At 39.5% G+C, this 17,735-nt stretch overlaps 1 long non-coding RNA gene across 4 annotated transcripts in view; it reads right to left on the bottom strand.

Annotated features, from left to right (window-relative positions):
• The window catches only part of LOC111094068, a 53,886-nt gene that overhangs the window by 7,941 nt on the left and 28,210 nt on the right, over nucleotides 1-17,735 (bottom strand). For all 4 annotated transcript variants that reach the window (XR_005384124.1, XR_005384126.1, XR_005384125.1 and 1 more), the window contains 2 exons: nucleotides 10,401-10,486; nucleotides 2,938-3,119 (listed from right to left, as the gene is read on the bottom strand). This is a non-coding gene — a long non-coding RNA (uncharacterized LOC111094068). The remainder of the gene's footprint in view (nucleotides 1-2,937; nucleotides 3,120-10,400; nucleotides 10,487-17,735) is intronic.

Raw genomic sequence — 17,735 nt, 5'->3', positions numbered from 1 at the left:
TCACCGATGTCCCCATTCCTCAGGAAATGTCAGTGCCAGCCCCTCATTATCCATTGTACTTATTGCCAAAATAACACTACCTTTTAGGGGAACTTATTTTCAAAGGCTATCATGCAAGGAAACAAGCTGTAGAGTTTCTATTGCCCCACTGGGAAATTTCTAGAGTTTATTTATAAAGTAGACTTCTTATGCTTATTGCAATAACAGAAAAATAGACACATAATACCTCCAAGTATGCAGGTTTTTACCTCTCACCAGTAAATCAACTGTGCTCCAAAGAGAGTAAACAGATATAAGGAGATACGAGTATCAATAGATTATCATCCCTAAATGGCACTCAGGAAGCTCAACACCTCTGACAGTGTATTTTAGGAGTTAAAATTTCAGAATAGGCCATGTTTCCCAGAAACTTGTTTTCTCCAGCCAAGATATGTATGTAGTTTCCATCTTAAATTATCTTCATGTATCTATATGTGTGTACATAAAATATAAAACACAAATAATGTCTGTATTTCTGTATTTCTTTAAATTGATTTGTCTTTGGGTCTCATCTCTCCTTCTGGGAGAGCGAGTTTGTGCTAAAAATGCATAATGAAGCTGATTGACTCATTAAAAATGTGGTTTAAGGAGATACGATGAATCTGAATACAATGGTTTTTGTCAAGCCAGTCTCTCTATGTGGTATGGGGGTTAAAGTGAGAAGACAAATGTGACCTAGTTTTGACATTTTTAGCTCCTATTTTTAGTTCCCAGAATGCCTTGGTTGTATTACCTATAAACTGGAAATGGGGCGCCTGGGTGGCACAGTTGGTTAGGGGTCTGACTCTTGGTTTTGGCTCAGGTCAGGGTCTCAGTGTCATGAGATCAAGCCCCACATCAGGCTCCCTGCTCAATGTGGAGCCTGGTTAAATTTCTCTCTTTCTTTCTGCCCCTCCCACCTGTGCTCTCTGTTTCTAAAACAAATAAATAAATCTTTAAATAAAAATAAAATGAAATGGAGATAAATACTCTAAAGAATTCCTTAGTAGTTTGTACAATGGAATTTTTATTAAGCATCACAGGCAAGTGTAAAATACTGACAAAGCATTTGCCACTCTGATGCCGGTTTTGTGTCTGATATTCTCATACCATCAAATGGAGGACAGTACATATTCGTCTGTATTTCATATTTATTTCTATTTCTTGAGTTTGAGATATTATGTGATATCACAATGATTATGTAATTTCATAATTACATTTTGATTAGCCAAAGATTATGATCCACTGCTCTTATTTGAATGTAGAAGAAGTACTGTAAAGAGGCCAGTTGTGCTTGTGCTTAGCCCTGCTTTATCCCCAAACAAGTAGCTCAACATTCTCTTGTACATGAACTCATTCACATATACATGTACTGATACTTTCCTACAGTGCATTGTATAATTATATTCATTCACTCATTCACTCACTCATGAATTCATTTAACAAGTTTTAATTGAGTGCCTATTACGAACTGTGACTTGCATGGTGTATTAGTGTCCTAGGGCTGCTAAAACAAATTACCACCAACGTGGCGCCTTAAGACAACAGAAATTCATTCTGTCACAGTTGTGGAGGCTGGAAATCCAAAATCAGGATGTCAGCAGGGCCATGCTCCCTCTAAGACTCTAGGTAGAAGCCTTCCCAGCCTTTTTCTTTTTTTTTTTTCTAATTTTTATTTATTTATGATAGTCACACACACAGAGAGAGAGAGAGAGAGAGAGGCAGAGACACAGGCAGAGGGAGAAGCAGGCTCCATGCACCGGGACCCTGATGTGGGATTAGATCCCGGGTCTCCAGGATCGCGCCCTGGGCCAAAGACAGGCACTAAACCGCTGCGCCACCCAGGGATCCCCCTTTTTCTTAGCTTCTGGTGGTGGCCGCAAATCCTTGGTGTGCTAGGTTTGTAGTTGCATTTCTCCAGTATCTGCGTCTGTTGGTACATGGCATTATCAATTGTGTGACTTTATGTGGCATTCTGCTCTTACAGAGACACCAGTCATATTGGATTAGGGCCCATCCTAATCAAGTATAACTTCACTTACTTAATTACATTTACGAAAACCAGATCTGTTTTCCAGATAAGGTAACACTCAGAGATACTGGGGTTAAGACTTCAGCCTATTTTTAGGGAGGAGATATGATTCAACCCACAGTAGAGGAGTATAAGATTGAGCTCTATATAGAACTAGTCTGTTTCCTTAGTTAATGAAATATGAGATATACAGATATACAAATATACAAAAAGATAGTTTAAAATAACTATACATAAGTAATATCAATTATAAGAAGTGCAACAAATGACAGCACATGTAAAAATGATTTTTAAAAATGATAAATAACAGCATTTAGTACTCATAGTACTCATAGCAAGGAAGAATAATCTACGATTGTAGGATAGTTGGTCTAAGTCTGGCATCATATCAGGCAAGAGTAATCTATTATTGTAGGATCTGTCTAAAGTCCAGGATGTCTGGGTACAGAAAGATGAACTAGTTGATTACTCCAGGCTACCTCCCTCCTGCTGTCCTGTCCCCCAACCCCTACATGGCACAGCCGGGGGGTGGGGTGGGAGTTGCTGTTGGGTGGGTGTCCCACCACCGGCCCACAGTGCTCAGTTGTAATTTTATTAAGCTGTAATATCTATTTTTGTTTTTTTTTTTGTGTGTGTGCACGCGTGTGTATGTGTGTAAATATATAAATAGCAAGTTTCATTAAAAATAAAGTATTTTAGCTCAAGTATTCATTGCTTTTTAAAGTAAAGTAGAACCAAGAATTTTACTATCACTAGGAAATAAAGATGCACAAGGCAGTAGTACAGTTTTAGAGGGTGGAGCTTTTGTAGAATTTATGCTAACGAGGAAACAGTGCTAATGGTAGAAATATATTAAGATTGAAATATTTCGGATGCCCTGTACTTACCCACTCTTCAAGGGTTGCTGATATTTGGAGACATCAGGAAAGAGACACATATTCTTGAAGATATTCTAAGTTCTGATTCGTGAGGATGAGGAAGTTTGATCCACAAGTGAAGCTTCTAAAGCTCTGAAGATGACGCCAGGGGTATTGTCCTGTAAGAATGAGTTACGCTCTCCACGTGGGGTCTGTGATTTGAAGAGAGGTACAGAATCCGTTACAGCCAATTTGTATAGCCACGGGAGCCATTAAAAATGTTAAGGACCATATAAATTGAGAACATTTGTCCCAAGTTTGGGACTAGCAGCAGAGCAAACTCCTATTCAAAAGGACATTTGTGCTATCTCTGTCCTACTTTTCAAAGTAAGCATCAGTGCTGTGTTCTTGAAACCTAGATTGCTCAGGTGTGCTAGCACAATACTGCAAGTTTTCAATGATTCCCGCATACGTGCTAGCTTTGTTCCTTATGAGTTACAGGTAAGACTGCTAACTGCAAATGAATCTATTTCTAAATGTACTCTATTGACTAGTTGAGAGTTAAATATGTTCACTCCTGGTTTCCTGCATCTCCCTTCCTGGAAAAATGCAAATTCGGCTTGCTGTAAGTCACTGTTACACTGCTGCTCACTGTTAGCTCACTGTTTCCAGGGAAAAGCACAGGATATAATATAGGATAATGTATATTTGAGGACCGTAGAGCATTATACGCATTTCCATTAGCATCATCTTGGCCCTGTGCTTTCACATTAGTTTATTCTTCCATCGTCAGTAAAAATTAGACGAGGCCAGTATTACTCTTTCCTTAAAATTCTTCAATAATATTTTTAAAAGATTTTATTAAAAAAAATAATAAAATAAAAGATTTTATTTATTTATTATTTATTTATTTATTTATTTATTTATTTATTTATTTATTTATTCATAAGAGACACAGAGACACAGGCAGAGAGAGAAGCAGGCTCCACGCAGGGAGCCCGATGTGGGACTCGATCCTGGGTCTCCAAGATCACATCCTGGGCTGAAGGCAGCGCTAAACCACTGAGCCACCCGGGTTGCCCTCAATAATTTAATATTAGCAATTCATCAATGCTTCTACTGAGAGCTTTCTTTCTACCTACACCCAAAGATATTTTGAAAACTCTCCAGGCTTGAAAATGCAGATAACAAATGTGTCATTTATGGTTGCCTCACTTAATTCAGCCCTACCTTATACTTCAATTTTTAGTTTGCTTTTTAAAAAAATTTTATTCTAAAAAATTTTTTTTACCCTTTGGGGAACTAATTATTATCAAAGCCTGGTTTTTTCTGTATAAACTATTTTCTAATCAGGGCATCTTTTGAATATGAAGAATGCTTATTCTCTATGAAAACTTCACTTAACAGGAAAATAAGGTTTCAAGCTTGGCTGAGACAAGTTTTCAAAGGCTTTTTTTGTTAATTGATTGATTTTGATAAGTCAGTTTGATTTATGGCTTAGGCCTATGTATTTTGGAAGAGGATTCCTCCCCCTTTCAAAATACATGTGCACAGCTACCCTGTAGTGAGTTAGTGAAAGGTGTCCACTTATACACAGCAGAAAGGGGATGTAATGAATCAGAAAGGGATGTGTTTTATGCAGTAAGCACTTTCCACACTCTTTCCTGCACTGCTACATTTATGCTGAAATGGTCCATTTATTTTAATCCTAAATAGGGTCCCTAGACAAGAGCTGAGAATGGAAGTGAAGTAAAAGGAAAAAGAAAAGGATTTCTATTTCAGAACAAACTTAATTCAGAACAAGGGGGAAAAAACACAACCCTATTTAGCCCTTGGTAAAATTGAATTTTTATGGTACCTACTCTTTCCCACTATAGGAATTTGCTTTCAAAGCTTCTCCCCTACCCTCCAATCTTGATGGACTTGCAACGAAATAAATCATTGCCATTCTCTCATCACATGGAGGTTTCCATCACAGCTCTGTATCTTGGAAGAATGGAGGAAGGTCAAGTTAAAACCATGTTTGAGGTGCAGACCTTCAATTTGGGGTTCTAAAAAGTGGGTGTCGGGATCCCTGGGTGGCGCAGCGGTTTAGCGCCTGCCTTTGGCCCAGGGCGCGATCCTGGAGACCCGGGATCGAATCCCACGTCGGGCTCCTGGTGCATGGAGCCTGCTTCTCCCTCTGCCTGTGTCTCTGCCTCTCTCTCTCTCTCTCTCTCTCTGTGACTATCATAAATAAATAAATAATTTAAAAAAAAAATAAAAATAAAAAGTGGGTGTCAGCAGCTCCTACAAAATGATCTTGTATTCACCCCAGTAGGGTCCATATGCGAGCCAAGAGGATGACCTTCCAACAGCCCCTAAAACAGCCCAAATCACAGTCAGAAGAGGGAGACAGTTGAGACAGACATTGATTAGCATTCTAAGCTACCAGCCCTCTCTGTACTCTCCAGGAAAGTTAAAAACAAATAAAACAAACAACCTCACCCAATGAAGACAGATGGAGACAGAACATAGAACAGATTCAGGACCTGGTTGTGCCTAATTGTCATGAGATGGACATACTTGTAGCAAAGTTATAATAAGTTGCCTACAGCTACTCAGTGGTTAACTACTAAAATGTATTTGTTAGAGTTAATTTGGAAGTAAAGTAACTAATTCACTTAGCTCTATGGCTGCATTTGTGCATGAAGTGGACTTCTGTCATTTTGGTCTTCCCAGCACATTAACTCATCCCAATCTTGAAAGAATCTTCATTGTGAGACTATTTGTGGAAGAAGTCATGCTTTCCTATGTAGATGAAAAATGGGGCCAAATGCTCCATCTCCTCATACTGAGAGTTAAGCTGCAGGCATGTGACCTAGAATAGAACACTTAGATGTTTCCAGAAAGAACGTTGAAACTAGAATTAGTGATATTAAGATGAAGTGAGAGTTAGAATCCAATAATAGTATCAGCATATAGCAGTAAAAGTGGCAGTACAGTTTTGAGTGGTGGTCGCTGTAATGTCCAGAAATAGTGGTTAAAAAAAAAAAAGTGCCAAGAGTAACATCCTGACCAGATTGTTTCTTTAGTATAACACTTTTGTTTCTACCACTAAGCGTTTTTTGTTGCCTGCTAGTTTTATGGGCCTTTCAATGATCTATATGAGCTACTACGTAATGTCCTAACAAGTTAGTTTTCAGACTTAGTATAGTCACATTCTGTTGCTAACACTCATAAAACCAGGGCATGAGTTGTAGAAAACAGAACTTCAGAAACATGTGAAAAGTAAGACATTGGTCATCTGTCCATCTCCTAGCTGAGGCAAAGGGCAGTCAAAGTCTTCTCAATATTACAGGATAGTAATATGGAAGCCAGTGATTCTCAATACATAACTTGGAATCAAATTGCCTACAGATGAAACTTTGAGACACCACATAGTGCAAAGAGCTACAAAAAAAGAAGAAAGTCTAAGAGTTTAAGAACAAAAGGTAAAGTGGCTGCTTAACAGCATTTGATAGCTTAAAGGGAGAAAAATAACAATTTCAAATCTTCATACTTCTTGCAAATGCATACAGTTTACCAAACTATTCTATATTTTGTGACTACATCCCTGATATTTCTAGTATCAAATTCAAAGTTCTACTCTGTTGGTTGCTCAATCAAAATGACAGTTGAATTCCCACACTTAGAATTTCTCAGTAAAAATGAGGGCATTATGGGACATCTGAGTGGCTCAGTTAGTTGTCTGACTCTTGATTTTGGCCCAGATCATGATCTCAAGGTTGTGAGGTTAAGCCCTGTATGAGGGTAGAGGCTACTTAAGATTCTCTCTCTCACTCTCCCTTTGCCCCACCCCATCCCTCTCTCTCAAAAAAATAAACATAAAATAAATAAATAAGTAATAAGGTCATTGATTAGGGATGAACAGAATGCCTAGAATTTGAAAAGCATCTTGAAACCCTAAACCTCATGAAAAGTATTTGCCTGAAAAAACATCTTATCTTATATGATGATTCTCCACTGAAGAAGGAAGCCAGTGTTAATGGCCCAGATCCTTGAATATGTCCATATCTGTAATCAAAAAAATCCTAACATGCCCCAAGAGCAAAAATGAGTAGGAGATATCCTATATATACATTCAATCATTCAATACGTTCAATTATTATTGGACTTGTGTGATTTAGATTATTTAAAATCTGTTTAATGGGTATATACAATAGGTCCACTGTAAGCAATATTGTGATAGCTCCCTCTAAGCAAAGGCAAATTGCCAACAATGGGTTGGTGTGATAAGGAAAGAGAGTTCACATACAAGAGATGCCATACAGTATTTGTCTTTCTTTTGGCTTTCCTCACTTAGCAAAAAGCCCTCTAGGTTTAATCACATTGTTGTACATGGCAGGATTTTCTTATTTTTCCTGCGAAATAATATTCCATATTTATATAATATTAATTATATAGAAACATATAATTAAATATGTATCACATTTTCTTTATCCATTCATTCATTGGTTGACATCTAGGATCTTTCCATATACCTCAGCTATTCTGAATGCCACAGTGAACACGGGAGTGCAGATATAGGGGGAGACACAGGGCAAAGGTTACAACTTGCAGTTATAAGATGAATAAGTTTTGAGGATCTAATGTATAACAGGATGACATATGCACATCTATCTACATATTGCACACACACACATATATATAAATGTATAGTGACCACTGTATATAGTGATATATATATATATATGTGTATAACATCTATAATGGAATACATATTACCTAGCCATAAAAAAGAAGGAAATCTTGCCATTTACAACAACTTGGTTGGACTTAGAGGGCATTATGTCAAGTGAAGTAAGTCAGACAAAGACAAACATCATATGATTTCATTTATATATGGAGCCTAAAGAATAAAATGAACAAATAAAACAAACAGAAACAAACCCATAAATACAGGGAACAACTGGTGGTTGCCAGAGGGGAGGAGAGGTAGGGGGATGGGCAAAGTAAGTGAGAAAGATGAAGGGGTACAAACTCCCAACTACAAAATAAATAAGTCACTGGAATGGAAAATACAGCATAGGGAATATAGTCAATAATATTATGCTTTGTATGGTGGCAGATGGTAACTAGACTTAACTCTGGTGAGACTTTCATAATTATATAATTGTCAAATCACTATGTTGTATACCTGAAACTAATATAATGTTGTATGTCAACCACACTTCAGTAAAAAAAAAAAAAAAAAAAAAAAGACATTTAAAATATCTTATAGATTTTTAAAAAAATTTTATTTATTTATTCATGAGAGACACAAAGAGAGAGAGAGAGAGTGGCAGAGACACAGGCAAGGTGAAGCAGGCTCCATGCAGGGAGTCTGATGCAGGACTCAATCCCAGGACTCCAAGATCATGCACCGAGCCAAAGGCAGACACTCAACCACTGAGCCACCCAGGCATCCCTCTTATAGTTAATAATACAGTATTGTATACTTAAAATTTGTTCAGAGTAGATCTTAAGCATTCAGAGACAGACACACATACAAACACACACGCACACACGCAAAGTTAATGTGAAGTGATAAATGTGTTAACTATCTTGGTAATCATATCAAAATACACATGTGTAGCAAATCATCACATTGTATACTTTAGATATATACAATTATATTTGCCAATTATTTCTCAATAAAACTAGAAAAGAAAAGGAAAAGAGAGTTCAATAATTTTGGAGAAGAAAAATGTGGAACTAGAAACTCATGCTACCTTCTTGCCACCACTCCCAAATAAGGAGAAATAAATCAAGGAGAAAGGCAGCACTTCTGAACAACATTTTAATGACAAACTTCTCTATGTCTTGTAATATTACCATTCATATGTGCATTTCCTAATTTTAATGGAGTGACAAGTGTCCAGAATGTCACATGCCTAATGGACATCCTTTAATCACTAAATGCAAAGTACGACTAATAGCCATGGACCAGGACTGGTATGGGAATCAAAATGTCTGAAATGTCTTAGTTACAGTTTCTAACTTGAAAGCGTTGTGTTATGTCAGTGGAAGAAGTTCTTTCATGATTACTAAAGTCTCTAAATTTGGAAAAGCTGAGAAAGTCCAATGAAAAGTTCTCTAAACAGATTCATTCCTTCAGAGTGAATATCAGCACTTTTTATCCTTCAGATTTTGCAAATCTATATTCCTACTCATGGAAAAATAGTACTGCATACTATTGACAATGTCAGAATATATACTTCATTTTATGAGACTAGACTCCAAGTTGAGAAGCAGCTTTCTCCCTACAGAGACTCTAACTGAGTCTTTGGTAGATCCCGTCACCATTCTACGGCCATCTACTTCTGGTTGATGATGTCTTAAGACCCTGAATTCCATGAGCATCATCCCATTGCTCCAGTTCTTTGACTATAAAGTGAGTTCCTGCCTGGAATTCTATATTTTATGGTTGTGTACGAGGTAGGTACTCAGCAGGTTCATGGGTGATGTTGTTTACAGGTACACAACCTATATTTTATGATTGTGTACAAGGTAGGTGCTCAGTAGGTTCATCGGTGATGTTGTTACAGGGAAATGGGAGGGAATACAAATTTAAATCCACAAAAATCTATATTCTTGGAAGGACAAAGGAAAAGAGAATAGGATTAGATAAAATCAATGTGCTACTGATTACCCTGGAGGGGGGGTATCCAAGAAGGACCTTTGGCTCTGATATTGCTTGTTGCAGATTACACAGGGAGATAGAGTAATCATGTTGGTTAAGTTTACAATTTGTATCATTGAGCCCATGTCTAGCCTCTAACAATGCCACCATGTCCCTTTGTTCATGATATAAACATTGAAATGGCTGGAGAAGGGAATTGACAAGACCATATAGGATAGGCCCCATATTTATTTAAGTCCCTTTACTTTAGGGGATTTTTTAATACTAGCAGAAGATATCAATATTTTCAATTTTTGGACCCACTCTGAGAGGTCGACTCCCATAGCTTTACTTTTAGATCCTTGTTGTTAGTTTTTCAATTTTGTTCTAGAATACCAGGTGAAACCATTAGTTACTGTCAATGAACCAATGCAGAAGCTAATCCCCAAGTGATCTCTCTCTTTCTGCAGATAAAGTGGCTGAGATGTAATCATTGACATTCTGTTCAATATATTTCCCTTCTCCACAATCATCTTGGGTCACTTCTGAATGTGGCTAAAATACTATACTGACATTTTGTACAGAGACAATACCACTGCCTATCTGTTGAACTCAAAATATTTTGAGGCTCCCAGGAGGCTGCCCAGTAGGCCATCAGTTATTTAAGAGAGTGTAGAATTGTGATAGGAGTAGATGTTCTGGGACTGTGAACAACATGCATATGAAATTTCCTTGTGTCTTCCTGGCCAGCTCACTTCCAATACATATAAATCCCTTTGGTTAATGACAGAATGGTTCTGGAAAGAAGTGAATTTGTGAACAAATCGAGTATATAACATCTAGGTCTTACTAGTCAACTCAGATTGCCTGGTTACTTGGTATCCCAAGATCAGTTGTTCAATCTCCAACAGGACCCAGTTAGTTGGATGTCAAAAGCTATTTAAAAAGAAAAAATAGTTATTTGTTGAAACAAACATAAATTTACTATACAATTCTAGGGTCTTTTATGCCTATTCATCTATTTTTGTTGTATGGATCCTATTTGACATAAGACAATGCTTCTATGTTAGAGTCTGTAACTAAGACATTTCAGACATTTTAAACTCTTAAGCTATGCAAAAGCTAAAGCATAATGCTAGTCATATTCTTGTCCTTTGTTATTGATACTGACTAGCAAGGAGAATAAGGATTTCTGTGCACAGTGCAAGGGACATGTAAATAGAATCCAGAGAAGCCTATAGGGTATTTCATCATACAGCTTTGCTCCTTGGCCAAAGATAATGGATCATTACAGTCCTCAAATTCACCCAATGGGTTTTTAACACTTAAGCTTTCATTTTCCATCTCCTGAATAGGAAGTTTCCTGGGGGTTGCTCTTGTATCCATCATCCAGAAGGAAACAAGGGAAGCAAAATTTGGCAGAGAACTCAGAAGATCCTGCAATATTATGCGGCACCCTGAGCTGTGATGACCCTTCAGGGTTGTCTCAAATTGTGGCAAAGGAATTAAACCTTTGTACACTCCCTGCACTGAATGACCAATAGAAGCAGACTACTCCTGGGGCACTTGGGTGGCTCAGATGGTTAAGTGTCCACCTTTGGCTCCGGTCATGATCTCCAGGTCCTGGAATTGATCCTGTACCCTGAGTCAGGCTTTCTGCTTACTGGGGAGCCTGCTTCTCCCTCTCCCTCTGGCCCTCCCCATTGCTCATGCTCACTCTCTCTCAAATAAATAAATAAAATCTTAAAAAAAAAAAAAAAAGAAAAAGAAGCAGAGTATTCCCAGGAAGAGAGGATAACTTTGATTAAGAGGAGATAACTTCTCCCAGGAGAAGAAGATTAACAATTCTCTTCAGCTGAGAGTAATTCCCAGGGAGGAATGTGACTGAGACATCAGAAACCAACATTCCAAGGTCATTGATGAACAGATGTCTCAGTCCTGAAGGGGGCAACTAAGTAGCACACCATAGCATTTACTACATCCAGGTTCTACAGTCCCAGTACTATGGTGAGGAGATACTGGTTCTATGGCTGTGAGTGAGCTAAGTCCATTCCCACCCCCAATGAAACTCATCATAATGTTTTTCCTAAGAACTCCTCTTATTAGAATGATTCCATTCCACTGGAAAGGGCTCAAGTCTCCTAATGCTGAAAGTTCGAGTGAGATTTCCTCAAGTAGCTCTTTTTTACTTTCTGCAAGCTTCTGAAAACACTCAGATGGGATCCCTGGGTGGCTGAGCAGTTTAGCGCCTGCCTTCAGCCCAGGGCGTGATCCTGGAGTCCCAGGATCGAGTCCCATGTCAGGCTCCCGGCATGGAGCCTGCTTCTCCCTTTGCCTGTGTCTCTGCCTCTCTCTCTCTCCCTCTCTCTGTGTCTCTCATGAATAAACTTATTTATCTTAAAAAAAAAAAAAATGAAAACACTCAGACAAGGTAGTTTACATCAGTGGGAGGTCCTTAGAGATGGCCTCACCCAATCCCTTCACTTTCAGATGCTCAAAGACACAACACAACTTCCCCAAAGTCATATGTCTACTAAGCACTAGAATTGGAACCATAACATTAGTTGAGTGTTCTATGTCTTCCCAGAAAATGATGCTGTGGCGCTAATGCATTAATATGTAACTCATTAAGTTCAGAGGTGTATGTCCTGTGTCCTCAACGAGGCTGCAAATGGAGATATTTCTTAAATATTTTTATAGGAAAACGTGTAAAGCAATGGGAAAAATAGTGAAAGCTCATCTCCACTAAAAATTCCACCCAACCACCTTTATAGAGTTAAACATTAATACATTTTCCAGTTCTTTCACGCTGCACACTGGTGATTTTCTGGCTATAAGTTATAACAAAGTTTATCATTCAAATGGCCCCCTAAAGTGCAAGTTGTCTTAGAGGAATAAATAGTGTCTCATATGTCTGTTTTTTTTCTGGTAAAAGAAGAAAAAAAGAAAACTGAATAATATGAAAAAGAAACAGGAGGAAAAATTAAAAACACAAGTAGCAATGGTTTTAGCCCCAGTGGAAAACACACATTTATTGGGAAGAATTCTCAGCAGGAACAGTAGAAATCTTACATTTTCTAGTTCAATTACAACATCAGGATCTTTGATATTGGTAAGAGGCTTGTTTCCAAGAACTTTGATGCCGAATCAATACAGTCCTGAGTGATGCATTAAAAGTACTGCAGAAAATGTCCTACCATTATTAATAAATTGTTCTATAGCCTTCAATGTATTTTTTTCTTACACATTTAGTCATTGTTTAAATTACTGTTTTACTGAAACGAAATCATGAATGTTGGGGATTTAGGAAAAAATAATGTTGCAATTTATAATCCAGACAGTCCGGCTGCTCAGTCTACAGATTTCTACAGAGGGATTACTTGAACCATCAATTTATGAAACACAATGGATGCTCCTAGGAAAATCTCAGATCAGCAATTTGTTATTAAAATGCATCGTGTAGTTATTTGAATTCAAATTTGGGAACACCATCCAGATATAAGCTGAATGTGTTTATTTATTGCTTTTAATGGGGTTGCACTGTGCCAGGCAATACTCTCCTGTGTTAGATGCTGTTTGGCCTTTGGCAAAGGAGTGAATCTATTCTACTTAATACAGCACATTAGGAGGCATCCCTCAGCCTTCCCAAAACTCCTCGAGTCTCTCCTGATGTCAGCCATCTCTTTATTATGAAATGAGACTTTTCAGTCCATAATTAGAAATAAGGCTTAGAATCACATGCCTCTAAGATGGAAATGTATGGACGGGAACTTCTCATGGTATCTTGGAAGTAATGTGGAGAAAGGACCCAGAGCCGCTACCCTGAACCTTGAGCAGAGACAAGTGCTTTGGTGTAATATTCTGTATATATAGTAGTAAGCACTGAATCAAATTATCTTGCAGAATTAAAGAGTAGATATAGACAGGTGCATCCATGTTGGTTGAAGGTCTGTATTTAGAAAGTATTGCTCGGAGGGAAGATGTTACTCTATGGGAACTCTAGTGATGTGCCACAGGAAATCTACATGTATTTGGGCATCATAGTTCTGATTTCTGATAGAAGATGATTTGAAGGGATTCAGGATGGACTAGTTAGTCATTATTCTCTTCTAGCAGCCATTCACAAACAGATACTATGGATTTTACATTGTAACAGAAATTTGATCTTAAAATCATTGACAGGGAACCTGGTAATGTTATGGCTAGATTGGTTGGAGGAAATGGTTGGAGTATTAAAATGATTGGAGTATTAAATTGTCTTGCACAGAATCCACAAAGAAAAACAAAATATATTTGACTCTCCTTAGAAAAGTTTGATTAGAGCTGGTCTTAATTTCAGACAAATACACAAAGCCTAATTGGATCCCCTTTCCATTAACGCAGTCAGTTTTCTTTAATTTACAAAGACTCTTGGAAGAATACCTTAGAAGCCACCTGTTTCAACGTGACATTTCATGGATGAGAAAAGAGAGGTTCAGACTTAACAACGGTCACACATCAGCCTAAGTGGGCACAGAGACACTTATAATCTCGTCTTGCACTAATTCATTCATACCTACAAAATCATCCACGTTGCCCACTTACAAGGAAGGCCTCTTTGTCAGCAATTAGCTAAGAGTAGACGAGTTAATTAGGAATTTATGTTTAAGGGTGCACTACTTAATCTTATACCTTGTATTTTATTGATACTTTATAAATGCATAATTATACAAATATTTTACATTTATATTATTTATACAAAGAACCAATGTTCTTATTTCTGTGGGTCAATTCTATTGGAGAAATGTGAGACTACTTACTGTCATTCCTGATGGAAGAGAAGCAAGAGAAAATGGGTTATCAAGGATCCCAAGTGGACAGAAGAACTCTGCCATCTGACTTTATTCAGCCCCCTCCATACTTCCAGTTCCCTGTCAAAGTAATTCTCCAACTTGCTCATGCATCAGGAAGTTAGGAGGTACTATCATCTCCATTTTACAGACAGTAAACTGAGGCATTGAGCAGTAAAAGCATTTGCCTCTAGGGAGACTACACAGGCAAGGTCAGCAGAACACACTACTCAGAAACAGAAGGAAGTTTAAGTGCTTACTGGGACCATAGTGAGTCTAGACAAAAAGGTTTCCTGGCAAGGGTGATGTGACCTTAATAGAGACTTTCTGCCGGAAGTCTAAGAAAAGGAAATCTTCTGGCTTCAGAAAGGAGACATGGACCCGTAGTAGTTCTGAGAGTAATTCAATAGAAATGTTGTTTGGGGATAATATACTTTGAAGAAAATTTTATGAGTGAAAGAGATGCTTGCCTTTGGGTTACTAGCAATTTAACATGATGAGATTCCAGAACTGCAACTTTTAATAATGCTGGTGAATGCCAATTTTGTCACTTCATTTTGACCTTATTAATAGTACATTATTTCTTATTCCAATCCAATTCACAGAACATCATTTGACATCTTCCATGTTCCAGGCCTATTTGATATACTGGAAACTCAAAGTTGCAGAAATCTCAGGAAACCTCAGGCTAGGACAAATGTACCAGTCCAGACCCTCAGAATATGCCACAATGTTCCATTTATGTTTAAACCACTTATGTTTAGAATTCTGCAATTGGAAAAGAAAATAGAGCATGGGCGCATAGCAAAGTGCTACATAAGCATTAGAAAAATAGGAATGCTCCTACTAAGAATGTAAAAGAACAAGTCCTAAAAGCAATCTGGGGATGAATTGGCAAAAGTGAATGCAATCATTCATGGGAAAAGAGGTTAGAGCAGAGGAGGCATCTTTGTGATGGGTCCTTCACATGAGCAGGGTCCTTCTATTCATGAGCAGGGTTTCAGGAGATCAAACTGGGCTCTCCCAGGAAGGCTACAGGCTACTGTTGCTGCTGTTATTCCAGATTGACATAAGCCCCTCTTTGGAAACACATACTCTTTGTGCATTTAAAAATTACCTTGCAATCGGCGGTACATTTACCCCTTTTGGGATGACAGGCAGAGTTTGCAAATCTCTTTTCCTTGTTGCTTAATCCCTGGATTTTACCTATACTCTGAATGCAAGTAATGCACATTAGTCAATTAATAGGCTGTTAAATGACAACAGTTCCGGGCAATTTAATTACTGTTGGTAAAATAAGAAATGAATGATTGCATGTCAGTAACCAATTCCAGTTCCTTTCCTTGGAACAGATTAACTTTGAGTCATGAGAGTTTCTCTGGAAAAATTGATTGTTTCTGTGAACACATTAGTTGCTGTTTTAGGCATTACAGAAACCTAAGTCCTGCGGTGGTTCTCATCTAGATGGGGTGTAGGAAAGTTATAAAAATATATTTATTTCCCAAAAAATAACAATAGTTATTTTCCAATAAATTAGAATTGTTGGCAAAGAAGTCAAGAATGAGTCCTTTGACTTCCTGTCCGATGCTGTGTCCCAAGGCCCTGTTGTCAATTCTAGACCATTCATACTTTGTTATTGAGTAAAATCTAGAGGATTATCAGATATCTAGAGACATATCAATATAAGGGTAAGTGCATTTTAAGTCCATTAAGCTCCAAATTACAATCCAAAACCTTTAGCTCGGGGGAGGAGCAAGATGGCGGAAGAGTAGGGTCTCCAAATCACCTGTCTCCACCAAACTACCTAGAAAACCTTCAAATTATCCTGAAAATCTATGAATTCGGCCTGAGATTTAAAGAGAGACCAGCTGGAATGCAACAGTGAGAAGAGTTCACGCATCTATCAAGGTAGGAAGACGGGGAAAAAGAAATAAAGGAACAAAGGCCTCCAAGGGGGAGGGGCCCCGCGAGGAGCCGGGCTGAGGCCGGGGCGAGTGTCCCCAGGACAGGAGAGCCCCGTCCCGGAGGAGCAGGAGCTGCACCGACCTTCCCGGGGGAAAGGGGCTCGTGGGGAGTTGGAGCAGGACCCAGGAGGGCGGGGATGCCCTCGGGCTCCCGGGGACACTAACAGGCACCTGCGCCCCGGGAGAGTGCGCCGAGCTCCCTAAGGGCTGCAGCGCGCACGGCGGGACCCGGCGGGACCCGGAGCAGCTCGGGGGGCTCGGGCGGCGGCTCCGCGGAGGGGGCTGCGCGGCCCCGGGAGCAGCTCGGAGGGGCTCGGGCAGAGGAAGAGGCTCCGTGCGGAGGGGGCTGCGCGGTTCCAGGAGCAGCTCGGAGGGGCTCGGGCGGCGGCTCCGCGGAGGGGGCTGCGCGGCCCGGGAGCGCGAATCCAACAGCGCAGGCTCCGGAGCACAGGGCGCCGGGACACAGCCCAGGATCCCGCCTCCCCCGGGACAGGCAGAGGCCGGGAGGGCCCAGGACAGCGAGGACGCTCCTGCCCCGAGCTGAGCAGAGCAGCGGCCCCGCCCCGGAGCCTCCAGGCCCTGCAGACGGAGTTCCTGCCGGAGCTGAATCCAGGTTTCCAGAGCTGCCCCGCCACTGGGGCTCTTCCTCCTGCGGCCTCACGGGGTAAACAACCCCCACCGAGCCCTGCACCAGGCAGGGGCACAGCAGCTCCCCCAACTGCTAACACCTGAAAATCAGCACAACAGGCCCCTCCCCCAGAACACCAGCTAGACGGACAACTTCCAGGAGAAGCCAAGGGACTTAAAGTACACAGAATCAGAAGATACTCCCCGGTGGTTCTTTTTTTGTTTGTTTGTTTTTGTTTTTGTTTTTGTTTTGTTTTGCTTTTTGATTTGTTTCCTTCCCCCACCCCCTTTTTTTTCTCCTTTCTTTTTCTTTCTCTTTTTCTTCCCTTTTTTTTTTCGTTTTTTTTTTCTTTTTCTTCCCCTTTTTTTTTTCTCTTTCTCTTTTCTTTCCTTCTTTCTCTCCTCTCTTTTTCTCTTTTTCCCAATACAACTTGCTTTTGGCCACTCTGCACTGAGCAAAATGACTAGAAGGAAAACCTCACCTCAAAAGAAAGAATCAGAAACAGTCCTCTCTCCCACAGAGTTACAAAATCTGGATTACAATTCAATGTCAGAAAGCCAATTCAGAAGCACTATTATACACCTACTGGTGGCTCTAGAAAAAAGTATAAAGGACTCAAGAGACTTCATGACTGCAGAATTTAGAGCTAATCAGGCAGAAATTAAAAATCAATTGAATGAGATGCAATCCAAACTAGAAGTCCTAACGACGAGGGTTAACGAGGTGGAAGAACGAGTGAGTGACCTAGAAGACAAGTTGATAGC

Source organism: Canis lupus, chromosome 35 (genome assembly GCF_011100685.1).
Source record: "Canis lupus familiaris isolate Mischka breed German Shepherd chromosome 35, alternate assembly UU_Cfam_GSD_1.0, whole genome shotgun sequence".
Lineage (NCBI taxonomy): Eukaryota > Metazoa > Chordata > Mammalia > Carnivora > Canidae > Canis > Canis lupus.
The sequence above is the reverse complement of the archived record's forward strand: the minus strand, read 5'-3'. Positions and strand labels throughout refer to the sequence as shown.